This window comes from Haliotis cracherodii, unplaced genomic scaffold (assembly GCF_022045235.1).
Source record: "Haliotis cracherodii isolate W230 unplaced genomic scaffold, xgHalCrac1.p SCAF_5, whole genome shotgun sequence".
NCBI lineage: Eukaryota > Metazoa > Mollusca > Gastropoda > Lepetellida > Haliotidae > Haliotis > Haliotis cracherodii.
In genome coordinates, this window is record NW_027266308.1 from 43,363,070 (window position 1) to 43,376,326 (window position 13,257).

Sequence of the window (13,257 nt, forward strand, 5' to 3'; positions counted from 1 at the left end):
CCCACATGACATCTGCCTGCTATATTGACTTATCCTGCATACCTATGCTCCGCTTTATACACGCAGTCAAAGGATATGCCTTACTGTACGTTACATTTTAATTATATTGTTGTTGGTGTAGCAAGGTTAAAACTGTGTATTATTTATACACACAGGTGTTTCAAGTGTAAGCACACATGTGAATTCAATTGCTTTACGCTTATCAATTGACGGAATGAGACTCATTTGGGAAATAGAGAAAACTTAACGAGGTATCGTCAATCGTCAGCGCGACATGCAATCTTGGCTGACTTGGCTAACTTCGACGAAGTCTGGGCACTTGGGTATGTAAACGGGCAATATATGTTGGAGCTGGATGGCGAAAATATAATATTAGCTGATAGCATAGCTTTGATAGCGAAACACCAATTACTTAGATTAAGTATCTGCGATCCACACATTTATATGCACATAGGTTCCATTTGGAGATCAGATAATATATTAATTATTATTATTAAAGTCAAATGTTTACAGGTAGTGACAATCATATTGTTTTACGCCGCAACCGGCTATATTCCAGCAGTCAGGATCATGACTTGCCTTACGTTATTTATAAAGATCTAAATACACGTTTTACCGAACAAATATCTTGCAGCAGCTAGTATACTGTGGGTATGTGGTCACAGGGTTGGTGAATGTTGTCTTACGGCGTTCAGCAACCTCACGGCTGTTGTGAATAACCGGGTAGGGCCAAGAAAACCAGTGGCTGACAGCATGAATAACGACCCAAACCGTCGGTTTAAGAAGACACAAAAATCAACCAGGTCACTCACTGTAAGAACCTGTTTTGAGCCTACCCGTATCCTTTTATTGACTTGGCCTGTCAGGACGATTGACACTCCTTGGCTTCACCAAAATGGTAAACGTCTACGACCTGCTTCTTTTGGACTTTCCTTCCTCATTGAATTGAACTGACAATGTGATGTAACAAAGTAGACACAATTTATGGATAACAACTTCTTTAATACTGTAAAGGCGACGTTTCGGTATAGATCCGTATACCGTTGTCAAGCAAGACTGAATGAGGGACATAGTGCAGAATATATATAGTGGTGGAGGATTAACAGAAGAGGATTAACAGTAACAACGATTGCATACATGAGTGGGAGTGTTCCTCATTCAGTCTTGCTGGACAACGGTATAAGGATCTATACCGAAACGTCGCCTTTACAGTATTAAAGGAGTTGTTAACCATAAATTGTGTCTACTTTGTCATCCGTCAGCTAATGCCTATCAAACAATTCAATGTGATGTAACGCGAATGCTTTTCAAAGCGACACCAGCAGTTAACATTAATGCGAATACGTGTGTCATTATGGTAAAGGACTTACCATTATGCAAATTGTGAGCGGCGGTTGCGATCGGTCGGGCAGGACGCTAACACCGGTGTTGTCAGTGATTGTCAGGGATCCATTCTTATCACTTTCAGCGCTGTTTTGCCTTTTACGTCTTTGTGGAATCTGTTTTGGCAGATAATCGAGAATGGTTATTCTCTGGCGTTGATGTTTTAGAATTAAAACATTGGATGATACTGAATGATCCGCCGATCCCCATTTTGATACACATCTGTTCAGAAAGTTTACTATTTTGGAATTCAGTATGTTGTATGCCAATTCGTGTCCTTGAGAAGTGTCCACATTATCTAAGGTTAAAACTACCAAGGTATGGGGCGGTGACAATCTGGAGCTGAACTACGGCTGGGGAAGGAGCAGGCTCTCAAGTCAACTCAATGTTGGGTAGAAAGTGACACCTGTCACATTTCAGTATAAATGATATCAGTGCCAGACGAATTCTGCGATTCCGCGATCGCCGAACGACTGAAAAAAGTGACATACCGCAGGATTGCAGAACAAACGCAGAATTTGTCACTCGAAATTGTCACTCGAATTATGCCCCAACTTTAACATGCTGTTCAAACATCCAAAATTTGAATCCTGCAAAAACACGAGATTTGTCATAATTTATTCTCACGTTTAAACGTTCAAATGGTATAATGACTACATAAAGTTCTACCAAACCTGAAACGTCTAAATGCAAGATAATCAAATTGGTAAAGAATACAAAATGAGTTGTATTATTTTTTAGGGGTAACTGGTTATGTTTTTAGAACAGGATTTTGATAATTGTACCGCACGTTGTGCGGTGTTGCGTCATTTGGGCCAGCCAGAAAAGTTCCAGGGTTCGAATCCCGTTTCGCCTTGCTTATGTTTCTGGTTTGTCAGCACCATACCTCTTCTCGTAGTGAGTAAACCTTCTAAAATCTGCATCACTTTTGGCTTTCCTACCTTATCAAACTGACAAGATGTGATATAGCTGAAAAAATGTTACATATAGTCACAGGTAGTTAGAGTCCGGAACACAGAGAGTCCGGGCAGTCGAGGTTAAACTGTATTGATGATATCACATAATGATTTTACCATATTTTTGACAAATCGTGATTCTGTGTTTAAACTGTATGATATACACTAAGATGACTTACACTGACACCGCTTTGTGAAACGGAGCTCTGATCGATATAATCCCGCTAATCCAGACCCTGTCAATCCGGTTCGAACGAACGATTACTGATGAAAATCCCGTTTATCAATCATTGGGACAGTACAATATCATGACTCGTTAATCCGGTCGGTTACTCGGTACCTCCGGATTAACGGGGTTTTGCTGTATTTTTATTTTCAGCTGAATCTTATTTACTCGTAACGACGAATTGCCTAGAAATGTGTGAAATGATGGTTTTCACGATGATCAGCTTTTACATCAAAATAATTAGAATACGTTTTGTTAAAGAAGGCACCCGTTAGGGCGTGCAATTGGGCGGGACATTAAAAAATATGATCCCCATGTTATTAAAGCTAACATTAGGTCGCAATAAATATGAAAAAAATAAGTCATTTCTCAAGATTCCCATCACGCACAAAAGCAACAATCGAGATTGTAGCGACCAAATCACCAGTGAAGATAACATGGGTTAGTGATTTAAGTCTATTAAGATCATCGAGGCATTTTCTGTCTCCACTGCTAAGTGGCACTTGTACACTTTCCCTCGATTCATGAGTAAATCTGATAGCTTAAATGCAATACGATCTTCTTACGCACCGAATGCGACAATAAAACAACAATAGCATCGGTTCGTGTTGCATTTAAAAGCGGAAATTGTTAGAACTCTTTAGGATCCCTTACCGTGGCTATGTGATGACGTCAGACCTGACTTCGCGAAATGCTAATTCGGCAGCAGCGATGGCGTTTCAATGTTAGAAGGATTAATCAGTTTTCACAAGGATGGCGATAAATTCAGTTTCTGTTTGTAAATTATGTATGCGAGTCTGTATTACGGTATAAAGCAAATTATACTATTCATGCGGAATATTTTGATGAGGAAAACGGCCATGGATCTGATATCATGATATTAATGTTTGTAATTATGAAGAATGACTTATGTTGCTTCTGAGCCGCTTTAACCAGTGTGGGAGACATGTTACAACAGATAACATATTGTACCAGTGTTGAGAGTCGAACCAAGGACCAGGGGTAGCCTAGTGGTTAAAGCTTTGGCTCGTCACGCCGAAGACCCGAGGTCGATTCTTCACATGGGTACAATGTGTGAAGCCCATTTCTGTTGTCCTCGATGTGCTTTTATGCATCATCCACCAATACGAAAATATAGTTTAAACATGTAAAGGATGAAAGTAAACATAGCGTAGACACACACATACATAATTGTTTTTGTCACACACACACATAATTGTTTTTGTTTGTTCTTTAACGCCGCACTCAGCAATATTTCAGCTATATGATGGCTGGCTGTAAAAAATCGAGCCGGGGCCAGGCAGTCCAGTGAATGACATCATGAGCATCGATCTTCGCAATTGGGATACGATGACATGCATCCATCAAGTCTGAGAGTCTGCTAAAATATGTATAACAACAACAACAACAACAACAACAACAACAACAACAACAACAACAACGTACTAATAATTAAGCGAGCGAATTGGACTACAGCTCGTAACCAATATTTCATTTGCCTGCGGACCGCCATCATGGTCAAGTGGACGGAGTTCCTGCCCAGAGAGCAGAAGGTCGTTGGTTCAATCCCCGGTGGCGTCTTTAAAAACCCCGTTAAAATATGGTACTTGTTGTTACCATGACAGGCGTTCGTCATTGAGGGGATAAAACATTGACTGGTTAGCTAGGATTCAGTAAAATGTGACTGAGTGGATTATCCATGTTAAACCACATACATTTACACGCACGCACGCACGCACGAACGTACGCGCGTGACGTTGAACCCCATTTTACCTCATCTCATTGGCCAGCAAAGTGGAGATTGTCTTCATACCAAAGTCCAGCGACAGAGCATCGATCCACGTCATCGGGCAACGAGTCTTTCTGTCACATTCGAAATTATTATTGAGCGCTTTCACCATTCAACATAGCACCCTCTTTCCCAATTCTTGTTAACTATTTACATAATCCACCGAGCTTCGATCGACGTCAACGGGCAACGAGTCTTTCTGTCAAGTCAGAATTCAGCATAGCAACCATTTCCCAATTCTTGATAACTTCTCACAACATCTACTGAACTTCAATCCACGTCATCGGGCAACCAGTTTTTCTGTTATTAGAATGATTATTGTGCGCTGTCATCATTCAGCATGGCAACCCTTTCCGAATTCTTGTCAACATCTCACAACATTCACTGACCTTCGATCCATATCATCGGGCATTCTGTCATATTATAACTAGTATTATTATGATAACGCTCTTTAATCATTTAGCATGGCAACCCCTTAACACATGATCTTACTTTTTCTAACACCCACTGAGCTTCAAGCCACGTCATCGGGCAAGGACTTTTTTTGTCATAAGACAATTATTATGATGCCCTATCATCACTCATCATGGCAAACCCTCCCCCCTCAATTCATTTTTCATAACATCATTCAGGTCCAGCTCCAGTTTATTCATAAATTATTATTATGAACATCATACTACATGATGATGCGGAGACATCGGACTGATGTACATGTTCGTGTCTGTACCAGACCACCACTGGTACCATCCGTATAACGAGGAAGTAGAAACTTGAAGAATGTCACAAACATGATGTGCTAAACTATCGTAAATGCCACTTTTATAACGCCTTTTGTCGTACAAGTGAAAAATACGACTTGAGGTTCAAACCGTTGCTTCTGGGTAATTTAGCTTAGTGTTCGAATGGGATGTCAACATGAAAATATGTTCGAAATTTACATAAACACTCTAAATTGAAGAGCCTATATGCAAATGCCTCTTGGAACACTTCACTAAGTCGTAATGGCGTGACCATGGCGCGACGTTCACCTCATTGGACTTGTCCTGTTCCCATCAAACGCGTCCTATTTCCCATTTATTATTGAGATTTAAAAGGAAATGAGTGATTTTGCTGTCTCCATCCATCTCGCAGAAGCATCTTCGCTTGGATGTTCCGACATCGCAACAATTCTTGCGGTCTATGCAAATGACACCGAAAGGCATACATATCCGATCGCAGACGACTTCCGCTATCCGAAACTGCTCCGCAGAGAATGCGCGCAAGCAATACGATACGTTAATAGAAGTCGCGCGACTAACTTTACGAGAAGGGAACACGGAACTAAGGAAACGGGCTGTGCATTGTCAGATTGCATTTCAACCCAGCTTCTGATGGAAGGATCGATTCATGGTTTGTCTCAAGTAGGATGACACCTTCTTTTGCCGTTTTGTGTCACGGCAATTTAGAGCTGTGTGAAAGTGGTCAAGCTGTAGTTTTACGTCGCACTTGTCACCAGGCACAATAGTATTGCATAAAATGTTATCCCTTAATTGCCGGAATCACTGGTTGATTCTTTGTCCGTGTAGACACATGTCTGATCTGCACGGTGGAAATAGACTGTCGACGTCTTGCAGCCGACGTCTTGACAACGCCAACGTCGGCACTGCCGATATGTGTCACCAAGGAGAAGAAATAGCTTAATTAATAAACTAACATTCGTGTCAGTTAGGTGTATCACTAAGAGGATGAAACGAAGGAGTTGCGTCCCTTTGTTTTTACATAATGTTTGCTATTCATTGTGAATGACCTGGATCTACAAACGGATTAAATAAATGAACTAAATTATTATGTTTATTTAGATGGAAGGATTTCAAAATACTAAAATCCTCATAAAAACGACAGAAAACTTTTCCCTAATCATACAAAATCTCAGTCCATGCATTGTACAATCCTAACTGTACCATTGGTATGTGTTTACAACTATCAGATAGTGACACTACCAGGTGTTCCCGAAAAGGTGGGCATACCCTGACCCACCCGTGGCACTCGTTGCAGACATGCAAAGGCAACTCAAAATCAACTGAAAGGGGCGTTTATTCCGGGATCTGTCCAGGAACTGTGCCTTGGAACAATGATGCTGAGACGGATACATAGTGGTAAAGTTGCAAGGGCTATTGTGGTGCTATTTGTGTACAACATCTTCAAGACTTATAAGTGACATATAGAAGCTGTAGTATCAACGAAGGGAGGATAGGTGTATGGATTTCATAACCTGTGAATTGCAATGCTTTGTTTCGGTTCAGGTTTTACAATAATAATTTGCGTTAACGTTTCAGGTTTTGAAAAAAAAAGACGATATGGAGACATGTCTAACCGCATCTAGCAACAACAATTCACCTCATTGGCTCTTCACATGAACAACCACAAGTACGGGCAGTGGGAAGGGAGTGGCGTGGGGTGAACTCGGTCTCCTCATGTTAACCCGATCTTATCATGTTAACCCAGTCTCCGTGTTTACCCGGTCTCCTCGTGTTTACCCGATCACATCATGTTAACTCAGTCTCCGTGTTAACCCGATCTCCTCGTGTTTACCCGATCACATCATGTTAACTCAGTCTCCGTGTTAACCCGATCTCCTCTTGTTAACCCAGTCACCGTGTTTGCCCGATCTCATCATGTTAACCCAGTCTCCCTGTTTACCCGGTCTCCTCGTGTTAACCGAGTCTCCTTGTGTTGACCAAGTCTCCGTGTTTACCGGATCTCATCATGTTAACCCAGTCTCCGTGATCACCCGGTCTCCTCGTTTTAACCCGATCTATTCATGTTAACCCAGTCTCCTTGTGTTAACCCAGTCTCCGTGTGTTAACCCAGTCTCCGTGTTTACCGGATTTCATCATGTTAACCCAGTCTCCGTGTTTACCCGGTCCCCTCGTATTAACCCGATCTCCTCGTGTTTACCCAGTCTCCGTGTTTACCCGGTCTCCTCGTATTAACCCGATCTCCTCGTGTTAACCCAGTCTCCTTGGGTTAACCCAGTCACCGTGTTTCCTCGATCTCATCATGTTAACCCAGTCTCTGTGTTTACCCGATCACATCATGTTAACCCAGTCTCCGTGTTTACCCGGTCTCCTCGTGTTAACCCGATCCCCTCGTGTTTACCCGGTCTCCTAATGTTAACCCAGTCACCGTGTTTTCCCGGATCTCATCATGTTAACCCAGTCTCCTTGGTTTAAACCAGTCACCGTGTTTTCCCGGATCTCATCATGTTAACCCAGTCTCCGTGTTTACCCAGATCTCTTCGTTAAAACCCGATCTCCTCGTGTTAACCCAGTCTCCGTGCCCAGTCTCACCATATTTACCCGATCTCCTCAAGCCGGACTCGATGCCTGGAAACTTATAACTCTTACCTACCTGGAGGTTCAAATATTGAAATTTCCTCGCATCGAATTCTCAATAAATCTGAAAACACATCATCTTCATATATGTCAACTCAATTCTAACTTCTTTCAGTGGCATTTAGAAGTATTGCAATTAGTGCGACGTTTCGGTCGATCCTAACACCTTTATCAAGCAAGTGATTGATAGTGCTGAACGTCATAGGTATATATACTTACTAACATCAATGTAAAGCGATTAAGGCGTCGAAGACCTGGTTGGAGTCCCCACATGGGTACAATGTATGAAGCCCATTTCTGGTGCCCCCCCCCCCCTTGAGTATGTGGCATTTACAGAATAATCAATCATAAGAAATCTTCGTAGAAAGAGCATGCTCGATCGTACCTCAAAAGTTGTGAGATATAGACTCCAACGGCTGGAACTGCTGGAATATAGCTCGACATGAAGGGAATGGGGACTGTCATACAGTCTAGCCTTGCTCCAAAGCTGTACTGAAAGAATAGTCCATGGATATGTAGTAATTCTATCCTCCTAATAGGCTAGATATGTGGACAGTACAAGGACCCAAGTCTCTTACAGGGACAACTTGATCTTATTTATATAATCTAGATATTTATTAATCTAATATGTATGATTTAAATAACTATTGCCTTATAGACTTGTGCAAATCTACACACAGTCTTTTGTCACACTGAATCTCTATGCATAGATCTTAATATGAAACAGATGAGGCGGTTTCTCCTTTTTTTCTATCTTGGGTGGGTAAATCAGTGGAAAAGAATTTGAGGATATGAAATCAGATCATCGATATAACTGAAGCGTAAGTTAAACTTAATCACATTCCTTTATATTGATATCCCAATCTTACTCGTACGCATAAACAATTGTCTGCCTGTCTGCTCACTTGTCTGTTAAACACCCAAACTCTATCAAATAATGGCAAGTGGGGTTTCTAAATGCTTAGTTTTCCTCTAATAATAAACTTACAATATATGATATAAATGAATTCGACAAAAAAATCATAATCATAAGAAATTTCTACCGAAAGTAGGGTCCTTGTTCGACCCCCGCCATATCATGAGCATGTGTTTCTGAATCAATAACACGTTTCACAAAGCCCCCGACGGAGCCTTGGTTAGTCCTGCACCATGACCGTGGAATATATTTATTTTATGAAAAAGAAATCTAGAAATGCATACAAAAGCAAGTCTAGCTCTATTCCATACACATTCCACACACTCTGAAATCAGCAAAGGTATTTTTTTTATTTTTAGAGTCAAGAAGGATATTGTGTAATATAGGATTTCAGAGACTAAATGTTAGTCTAAACCTTGGTGTTCAGGAGCGATGTAAGATCTTCAGGCCACGACAACCTCACGCTCTGATCAGTAGTATCACGTGTTAGCTTACCGTGTGGGAACCCCCAAACAAGGGTAAGGAAGTGACAAACCAACTATCGTAAACAAGGCGAATCAGGGATTCGAACCTGCGACCACAGCTAATTCGGCGTGATGTGTGAAAGCATTTACCACTAGGCTACCGCACCGCCCAAAATCTGTGAACGAGTTAATCAACACGTACATGTATGTAAATGCAAATACAATCCCGTGATATCATTGAGATCCACTCAAGCATGGTCGCTACTCGGCGTTTTACAGCTGTTATCAGAAACCTAGTAACTGAATAGATGTCCTTAATACAAACAGTAGAAGGGAATTAGTGAGTTTTCACTCAGATGGATTAAAGAGATTAACCATGTAACAAAGTAGCATCCGCCGTGACTTGAGATCACTCAGGACATTGGGAGTAATTAGCATAAAGGCACAATTTAGGTAATAAAACAATATCGTATGTTTTGCACAGCATGTAGAACGTTACATTGTGACTGACAATGATGAAATGACGACTTCATCCCTATATGACCAAATCGATTGTTTCCCTATATATGACCGGGTTCATATTGAAAATACAAATTTGGAGTCAGGGCAAAGTGCATGCAACTCTCTCTCTCTCTCTCTCTCTCTCTCTCTCTCTCTCTCTCTCTCTCTCTCTCTCTCTCTCCAAGCTATTTATCGTGTGCATAGAGACAAAGAGTCGAAGTAGGAATATGATGCATATATTATCATAAAAATACAATTATATTATCTCATATGAATAACAAGCGATATATTACAATTGATAAACATTAAAAATCATGAAGCCGCAACTAATTACAGGTGTGGTTACAAAATGTATAATATTTATCAGGGAATCAATTATTTAACAGATAACAGAAATAATTTTACCAGAGATTACAACTGGATGAAATATTTTTTGTTGCCATTGGATGGTTTACATGGAAGAATTTACATGCGTACAGAATATAGTGTATTCAGGTTATGCGTTTTTCACAACTGCCATTGCATATGTTCCTTACAAAGATATGTTCATCATTAGGTTGGTGTAAGTGTGATGTTTTAGAAATGACAATTTGGTTTACAGTGAACTCAAAGTCCTGGAAACCATCGAAGTTTGTCGAGTTGTCCTTGTTACCGGTCTCGTCCTGTGACTGATCTCATGCATAGGGTCACGGGTGGCCCATTCGTCTAAGGCGCCGCAATTTGCTGTTCAGAGTTGAGCGTCCCTAATGTATGCCATGAACCTATGATTGTGGGTTCGAATACCTTTACCCCCGATTATGTTTCTGTGTTTGTCAGGATCATACTCGTATCGTGGGTTTCACCAACGTGATACACATGTGAGAACTTCGTGTTATCTTCCAACATCAAATTGACATACTGTGATATAACTGAAATACTGTTCAAAGGGGTGATTAACCCAACTCAGCCACTTCTTTTATCATGATCAATGATGTTAATGATGTTAAACTGTATCAAAAGGACAATCAAACATTATGTTTCGGTGTTAAGGCGACCCGTGAAGATCCGGGATAGAATGGGTCTTCAGCAACCCGTGCTTGCCGTCAGAGGCGACTTTTCTTGTCGTAAGAGGCGACTAATGGGATCGTGTGGTCAGGCTCGCTGACTTGGTTGATGCATATCATCGTATCCCAATTGCGTGGATCGACGCTCATGATGTCAATCACTGGATTGTCTGGTCCACACTCGATTATTTACAGACTGCCGTCATTTAGCTGGGATATTGCCGAGTGCGGCGTTAAACAACAGACAAACAAACAAACAAACAGCCTTAGACTCAAATACAATTAATACATCTGAGATAATCTGAACACTCTGAGCGCAACAGCAAATATGTACAATTATGAATATCGGAGATTGATGACATCTTTAATGTCATTTGCTCAATATTTTAGAACGCTTACATCAGAGGACTGCAAATAGTATGGTCACTGGAATATCAACACAATCCCCGGCATATCTATACAATATTAATTTCATTTTTGATTACAAGTAAGTAACATAATAGCCCAAACCTAAGTGTCTCATCCTTGCCCGTTCTTCCTCCTATTTATGCATAATTTCCAATTAACCAAACCTTAAGGTAAGCATACGTCTATTTTCAATTGAGAATAAACTCAACAAGAATGGCCCTAATGTGAACGAATACAACACTGAATACACTTCTAAGTTTAGAATACCAAGTCTGTGTGAGACAATCGTTTAAAGCAACGAATAAGTTCATTTAAGAACCATTCAGTCTCACCAACACCCTGAGATTCCCAAACAAACCCCAAACCAAAAGAAATAATATATTCTTGATATGTGAAGCCCATGTTTTTCTCCCGACTGCATCTAGTTTAACTAACATAATCTTAACACTGTCTGGGATGTATGTCACGAGGGATAAGAGGAGTTTAAACCAGTATTTCAAACATCTAGTGACAGAATCAACATAAATATCAAAACGACCACATTTGAAACCTTTATAACCAACTCCAAAAACTAATTAACAATACAGTACTTGAAAAAGTATGAGAAACAAACATTTTATGAAATCTCTGAACCATAAAAAAGTAAAGGTTTAATATGAAGGTCAAACATTGTGAACAATAGCTTTGGAGAAATTTTGTTTTATAGCAACCAGGGTTTTACAAGATTTTGACACAATGTCTAAACAGTTTTCGATCAACACAATCTTTGTTAAGATTTTTTTCCTAAAAAGCTATAATTTGTAAAAACCTTGACAGACATGTCCCCAAGCTTCGACGTCTCGTTATTTAACTTGCCACCATTTCTAAGCATTAAAACTTCAGCTTTGTCGAGATTAACGTTTAAACCCTCTATTTTCCTCTGCAATTCGAGAACCGTATCTGAAAAAGCACAAATCGTTAGCATACAAAAGCAAATATAATTCAATTAAATCATGGTGAAAACATTCCCCTGCCTCCAAACTGTGTTTGGATATCATTCTCCAACTGATTGATAAAAAGTGAAAACAAAAGACGACTTATAATGCAGCCTTGTCTAGCACCACGGAAACATTAATTGAAATAATCCGATTAACTGTTCGTTGAAACTAAAGTCGAAGATGAAGTTTACAAATAAATATCCTTTCTAATAGAAAATATTTTCCCATGAAATCCGTTCAAGTGAAGAGCAAACCAGAGCAGACCCCTATTAACTTGATCGAAAGTCTTCTGGAAATCTACAAACAGGCAGTAAGACCCTTTGATTTCCACAAATATTTCCGAACTAGAGATTGCAGTACAAATGTATAAACATATTATCCACTCTATCCTAACCAATTACGGAAACCTGCCTGACATTCTGAGAGCTCATCAATAACTCAACGAACTATTTAAAGCTGTTATTTAGAACCTTCGGGGACCTGAAATATACATTTATCAAAATTATGTTTCTTAATTACACAATATTTGTAAATTATTAAAATAATTATTGATTTTTAGTGAAACAAAATCTCTTAACGAAATATATAAAAGGCAAATATTTATGACATGGTTTTCCTCTGCGAGGATGTCACCTGTTACAGAGGGTATCCTCTTCATCTCTTCTGTATCCCAAATGTGTTACATCCACTATAAAATTATTATTTTTTTATGAAGATGGAATGTAAGCATTTTAAAACTAATTTAAAAAACACCCAATTCCAATATTGATATTTCTTCTCTGTCAAAGTATTTTGATAAAATATTGCTGTTTACATTCGTGTACAAGCATTCACACATACGCTATCCTGAAGAAATCTTCAGATGTGAAAACTGGAAAAAATACGCGGAAGCCCGGAGTGGCAGTAGCTGCACTGGTGCCCTAAGCATTATCAAGCCATTTCCTTGTATGTTTAGAAAACATGCACACATTTCATCCATCCCCAAGGCGAGGGAAGGCCCAGTACTTTCAATTATTTACCCAGGGACACCCGTGTATTTGTTCTAGCATTTATATCTCGTGTCTGACTGCTACAACTTGTATCATATGGTCCCGCCCGCCGTTGGAGACGAGATGGCGTTTTCATCAATACGCCGATGTACAGATAAGTACGGTTAGTTTACATCCCAAAGGGGCTAATTAAAACACTCAGCTTAACTCATCACTTTCGTGTCTTTGTTC